The sequence below is a fragment of the Myodes glareolus genome, chromosome 13, assembly GCF_982192425.1.
Source record: "Myodes glareolus chromosome 13, mMyoGla1.1, whole genome shotgun sequence".
In the NCBI taxonomy this organism is placed as follows: Eukaryota; Metazoa; Chordata; class Mammalia; order Rodentia; family Cricetidae; genus Myodes; species Myodes glareolus.
Window position 1 is genome coordinate 21,437,115 of NC_142038.1, and position 7,278 is coordinate 21,444,392.

Sequence of the window (7,278 nt, forward strand, 5' to 3'; positions counted from 1 at the left end):
AGCCTGGACGCCATCTCTTTCAAACTGAACGTCAAGAAAGACAGGCGCCTGCTTCCCCAGCTCAGTTAATCAGCAGCTGTGTGACAGGGCAAGTGGTGGCTTAAGTTAATAAGCAGCCATTAGCGAGCGCAGAAGGCCCCTGCGTTGATCACACAGCCTGGTGACACACTCCAGGGCTTTTCTGCTCGCTTGCCCCAGCGGTTCATAAGTTTTCTCATCCCTTGTTTCAGCAAAACTGAGTTTGGTTTCTCTTTCCCACTGCAACAGCCTTGAAGACAGTCTCCCTTGCATTTTTACTTCATCCTCTGCAAGTTTCTTGACACCCGAAGAAACTTCTCGACGAATGAAGATACAACAAAATAGAGATTAAAATCCTTCATTCATTTTCTATTCATTTAAGAACCACAAAACACCAGCAAATCTTTCGCCCCATGTAAACTGGAGCGATAGAGTTCATGTATGCGATTGTTCTAAATATAAGGGTAGTAGTTACACGAGAGATATCTCTAGAGACTGAGGATGTAGCTTAGACAGAAAGCACTTACCTAACATGCCAAAGGCCCTGGTTCAACATACACACACACGTACACACACAGAGTTTCTCATTAGATCCAGATTATTCTTAAGTCTATATGTAATTGTGTATTCCCATAATCTCACTACTCAAGAAACTGAGGTAGGAGGATTGGCAGTCTTAGCTGCATACTAGACTCCTACATCAGAACAACGTCATGAAGAACAGCCAGCAAGAGCAGGCAAATCACTGCCAAATAAACTGAGTTCAGTCTAGAACCATAGTGGAGAAGGGAGAGAACAGACTCCTACAAGTTGTCCTCTGACCACCCCCCCCCATAAACAAATATGATTTAAAAACTCCCTCTTCCTCTGTTTATCACAGAGCTAGTTCTATTCACTCCATTTTCCTATTTTCTGTGTATTTTTCTTTTGTTCAGGGTCTCACTCTGCACTCTAGGATGTCCCCCCCTCTTTATTCTTCTGTATCAGTCTCCCAAGTTCCAGCATGACAGACATGCTCTACCACGCCTAGAATTATTTTGTGTTCTGGGGGTTCTGACATTTGCAGCTTCAGCAGAGGCTGTCTCTTCCAAGACTGCAGGATATTTGGAGACAGCAAAGGCTTCAGACACAATAAGTATTTCAATTGTAAAGCAGAAAATCTTACGTCTATAGACCTGAATCTGTCCTACTGCGTATCTGAAATCCTTTTCTGACAAGGAGCATCTTAAAATAGTAAGCAGTATGGTAGCAGTGGCCCTAAATGCTGGCTCTGCCTCTTTCAGCCTTTCAAGATGGTGGAGGCATCTTTATGGCCAGCTCTGGGACCACCAGGTAGGAGCTACACTCTCCATCTCAACTCTGGAAAGGGTCATGCAGCACATAAACCCTTTTATATGAGCTAAATCTGCTATACAGCGTACTGCACAGCCTGGAAATATCTCTATGTATGGCAGTGGGAATCCACTATGCTCTCCTACCTGTGCACACCTAGCATACCCGATCTAGTTGGTTGCTGAAGTGGATTTGCTGAGTGGCAGGCATGCTCTCAGCTACTTTCCCTCTAACCCTGAGTGGGCGTATGAGCCCTCAGGTCCGAAGTGTGTGACTGGCCATGTGGGTTAGCCCCAAATGCATGGGCATCATTTTGTAAACAGAGACTGCTTGTTTGTTCCCAGTCACTCAGACCTGAACAATCACACAGAAACTATATTAATTACAGCACTGATCGGCCAATAGCTTAGGCTTCTTATTAACTAACTCTTATATTTTTAAATGAACTCATTTTTATTATTTTATATTGCCACAAAGTTGTGGCTTACAGGTAAGGTTCTGTCCAGCATCTGTCTTCTTCAGCAGCTACATGACATCTCCTTGACTCTGCCTGCTCTCTTTCTATATCCCTTCCAGCCTGGCTATATTCTGCCCTGCCATAGGCTATGCTTTGATTTACTAGCATGTGTACTTTGGTGTACTTTGCAGCTTTATTCATTAATCATTAAAAACAACACATATACAGAATGCTATCCCACATCACTAATTGATATGAATACGCAGCGAGGTGGGACCTTTAGAGCGTCCCGTGGTGGGTGAAAGACAAATATGCCATGCAGACAGAGCTTGGGTGCAAATTGAGAGAAGGGTAAAGGGAGAGGGAAGAGAGAGACACACACAGGGAGAGATAAATGGAGAGTAGAGAGGGAGAAAGAGAAGCAGAGAGCTGCCTGCCCCTTCAGAAGAACAATGGGAAGAGAGCAGGAGTAGGCAGGGCTTGTCTCTTAGAAGGACCTTCACACCTCCTTGCAGTCAGGGTCCTGCTTTCCATGCCCAAAGGGGTGACTCACTGTGTCAGGTCCCCAGGAGGCAGGGTCAAGGTATATCCTGATTTTTATCTGTCTCTCTCACAGCAAGCCCACACGTGTGCTCTTAGTCATTGTTGGGCCAGGTACTTGGCAATGACAGGTGACCACTCTAACCCAAACCCTCTGGCATTCAAGCCAGCCACTCTCAAGCTAGACCTGCTGAGGCTAGACCTACTCTTGCTGTGGAAATCCCAGTAGAGTCTGAAATAGACTTTCTTCTTATTCCTCATGACGTGAGAATTAGAAGAAAACAAGTTCTCCTGAGTAAATAGGGAGCATGGGAGTCTTGGAAGAGAGTTGAAGGGGAGGGGGCAGAGAGAGAGAGAGCGGAGAAGGGGAATGGAGAAAAAATATAGCTCATAAAAACAATTAAAACAAAACAAATAACATTTGCTTTGCTGTTTTATTTAAATTGCATCAATGAGAAACTTTCCCTGTCAGTAAAAAGAAATGTACTCTTCAGAAATGTCACCTTTTTCATTCAAATAGATTTTCTATAATTAATTATTTTATTGAACAATTAAATAAAGGACCTTTATTATTCTTTTATTAAATATGTAGCAAAGGACTCTACTATTTGTTCTTCTGTTCTGTTACACATTTATGAGATCTGGAGGATTTTATGGAACCAAAGACAGTCAAGACTCTCTCTCTCTCTTTCTCTCTCTCTCTCTCTCTGTGTGTGTGTGTGTGTGTGTGTGCACGCACACACACAGGCATGTGCATACATCATTGTGGATGCAGGAGTGTGCTAATGTGTGTCCATGTGTGTTAAGTCCAGAGGTCAAGCTCAGTGTCATTTCTCAGAAGTAATCCACCTTGTTTTTTCAGAAAAGATCTCTTAATTGACCTTGAACTTGCCAATGGGTTACATTGGGGTGCTGAGTAACCAGGGAGTCCCAGCAATTTACTTTTCTTTCCTTCTACACTGGGATTATAATGTACATCACTATGTCTAGCATCCTTGCATGGATTCTGCAATCGAACTTAGTTCCTCATACTTGCCCCAAGAGGACTTGATTGAGCCATCTATACATCCTGAAATTCTCTTCACAGTTAGCTTGCCATACACATTTTCAGATATGGATCTCAGTGCATTGTTGGTTCATTTTCTCAGCATAGATCCTAACATTGGAATACACACATGTCACACATATGTTCAAACTGTCATTTGTTAAAGTCTGTCTTTATTTTACCTCTACCCTTAAACCTGAAAGTGTAGAGAAATCAACAAATATCCAGAGATGGAGAAAAAAATAAAAGATAACCTCCAATTATTTTTCTTTGTTTCAATTTTGGTGAGAATCACCCTGGACAGAGAAAGAAATTAAGAAGAAGAATGATATCTAACATTATTTGAATGCATATAAGCATTCATCGCCCTAGCTTTCTTGAAGAAGTTTAACATTTATTAGTATAGGTGCTAACAGTTTCATCCTGTTTTACAGGATTGGAAACTAAAGCAGAGATATTGAATAATAGTGCTGAGTAATGACGGTCATTTGCACAAGTGTTTGTACAAAGTCATGCCTTGACACTGAGAACTTGGGCTGCAGAATCTGACATCTGTCTTACCCTGTATAGTGTCTTTAAAACAGGAAAAGGAAAAGAGCTAAAGCGGCGGGGTTTCAGAACAGAAATGACACACGCATTAAAGGCACTGTCACTTTGCATTGTTGCTACCAGTTCAAGGACTGTTTCCTTTGTATATAGCAATAGAAAACATGACAAATGAGGTTTTTTGTTCGTTGTTTTCGCTGGCCAAATAAAGAACTAAGCTGCAGACACAATGTGTGGGGACACTGCAAGAAAGAATTGAACTGTTTTTGCTTTTGTGCATACCCTGTACTTTCTAGCTTATTTTAAAAGTACACCACCATCGCCCGGGTAGATATATGGATGGAGAGTTGATATTTATATGGCGATAGCTCAGCTATCTCTACTCTGTGCATTTCCAAGGAAAGAGGATTCACATACTACCTATCAGTTTTATTGACAACGAAATCCTTCTGCTTCATTGGCTGTGTGCTCTGCCAGAAATCTTAACCTTCCCCAAACAGTCAAAACACAAATCCCCAAACCCAGGGGAGAAATGTCAGTTTTAAGACTTTATACTTTCTCCACTAAGCTATTGCAGAATTGTCAAAAGACCATGTGTCCCCAAAACAGCTCACCCCATGCTCAGTGCTGTTTCAAATGATGTGCTTGCCTTGCTAAGTCTCTTGGATAAAGACTTGTTTCTGAGTCACAGAGTTTTCCAGATGACTAACAAAAAAAACTATCACACTTTTTGTTCTAAAAACATGTCACTGCTGTGAGACATGCCCTGCCATTTTAAAGTGTAGCAAGGACATGATCAGGGAAGAGCTTTCTTTAAAAAACCATTTTTAGATTTTGTTTTTGTTGTCTTTATTATCTGAACTTGGGAGGTATCTTGGTGTCTGTCTTGGTTTGGGTTTCTATGGCTGAAGAGACACCATGAGGACAGCAACTGTTACAGAGGAAAACATTTAATTGGGTGGCTTACAGTTTCAGAGGTTCAGTTCATTATCATCATGGTGGGACATGGCAGCATGCGGGCAGACATGGTGTAGAGAAGGAGCTGAGAGTTCTCCACCTTGATGGGCAGGCAACAGGAAGTGAACTGTCTGACTTGGCACGGTTTAAGCATATATAAAACTGCAAAGCCTGCCTCTACAGTGACACGCTCCCTCCAACAAAGTCACACCTATTTCAACAAGGTTACATCTCCTAATAATGTCACTCCCTATGAGCTTATGGGGGACAATCATATTCAAACTACCACAGTATCTTTTGTGGTACTATATCAAAATACAGCTGACTGGATGATTTGTAAATAAGAGATGTGTTGTAGGAGAAGCCATGTAGCCCTACTAGAGACAGACACGCTGGAATTTTACCTGATAAGCCATAGCCATGTGGTGATACACAGATTAATAGAAATGGGTTAATTTAAAATATAAGAGTTAGCCAGAGATATACTTAAGCTTTTGGCCAAACAGTATTGCAAATAATATAGTTTCTATGTATTTATTGCAGGACCAGGACAAAAACCTCCAACAACAGATTGGCACATCTACGTGGTCAACTATATCCATGTAAAACCTGAAAGCGCTTAGAAAGTAATTCTAGACACAAAAGAACAGAGTTAAGCATGGCTTCTTGGTAGCCAGCACTTTGCTGGTGGCATGCCACAACTCCTTTAGAGAGGTCTTCCTGATTCAGTAGCAAAAGAAAAAAAAAACCTGCATGTTTTCAAAATGGTGGCCTTCTGGGTTGTGTTGCCAGCTTGAACTCTGGCTCTTTCAGAGGCCAAGCACTTGAATGGGATTTGTGAACAGCATGTTACAAAGTGTTTAATGATGTGACATAGACCCGCTGCATACCTGGAACTGGGGCAGTGTGCATGGTTCGCAGAGGTGGTGAACATGCCTCTGCCATGTTGGGTTGGGTGGAGCCAAAAGACAAAGCAGCCTTATTCCTAGTAAGGCCATTTAGCATTTTAAGAACCACTCCTGGACATAAAAGAATTTCAGATACACAATAGGACAGATTCAGATATAAAAGGCCTCTAAATGAGACACAGTGTGTTTAAAGAAAATATCTAGGCTTGGGAGAGAGAAGAAAAAGAGTATAGAGAGTTATAAAAATAAGTAAATTTTTTTTAAAAAAATAAAACAAAGTCTTTAAAGAGACAGAGAAAACTTGTATAAAAAGTAAAGGATTAAAGAAAAATAAGCCATGTAAAGATGGAGTACACACAGAGAGTCTGGATTATGTATATTATTATGTTTTCTTTGAAGTTTTTCACTGCGAAGGAGCTAAGTACAGAGAAACATTTAATTGTATGGGCTGCTAAGCTAAACCGACCAATTTTAAAGGTATCTTGATTCCAAACCTTGGGTCTAAGGATTTTTTGCTTTGAAAAAAAGAGGTTCTGTTTTTGTTTCCACAGAAGATGAGAACCTGTGGCCTAATTCCAGACTATTGTGGTTTGATGGACCAAGATCCTCCAAAAGGTCACCATGAACACCCCCCAAAATTACTTCACCCAACAAAAAGCAAGAAGCAGTTTAAAGAGAACTATGCCCAAATTCCCAGATATTGTTTATAAATGTTTGTTTACATTTAAAGGGGAATATGCTATAGAGATTTGCATTGTTATGGGTCTTGGTTTGTTGATACAAATTTAAGGTCAATTTTGTTATATATATATGTATGTGTGCATATATAATACATATATATGTTTATATGTATTTGCTTCTTATTAAGGTATTGTGTTTGTGCAGCTCATTTAAAAATGTAATGCATAATTAAAAAACATAGGGTAATAGATAATCATTTATAATAGTCAAGTTTGTTGTCATGTTAGTTGGGTTTTTCAAGATATATAGAGATACATTTCAGTTAGATAGGTATTCTTCAAAACTTTCAGGGACCTTCAGAATATAACATTTAAAATGTTTTAAGAACTTAAAATTTTCATGACAATGAGACATATCTACTTCAAGAGGAAGATGAGCACCAAAGAGGCTTCTTATGGAGTTTGCTAGGCATTTGGGCAAGAAACTACTCTTGCCTAGACTGCATGATGTTATGCTGTATGAACTGGATATGCAGAACCTACAGAGAAATGACTGCAGAAGTTGCCTAAAGAAGATGAGACAGTCCTTTGGGGTTCCTGCTTCATAAAAGAATCTGCTAGGACACATAAGAAAGCAACTGATGGACTTTGTCATTACAAGGCAGAACAGATCTTCAAATTTCCGGATTTATGGAAAAGTCTGCTGAATACTATGGGCTGAAGATGGGTGCCCCAATGATACAGAAGAACTTTGGGTGACTGTACAGGCAGCAAGATGTCTCTGTAAATTCTAGA

The 7,278-nt window shown here is 40.4% G+C and overlaps 1 long non-coding RNA gene across 1 annotated transcript; it reads left to right on the forward strand.

Moving 5' to 3' along the window:
* The first annotated feature begins 1,771 nt into the window (after positions 1–1,771).
* LOC146891696 (uncharacterized) lies at positions 1,772–6,062 on the forward strand. Its single transcript, XR_015734686.1, has 2 exons — positions 1,772–1,840; positions 5,439–6,062. It is a non-coding gene; the product is annotated as an uncharacterized LOC146891696 (long non-coding RNA).
* Positions 6,063–7,278: the final 1,216 nt, after the last annotated feature.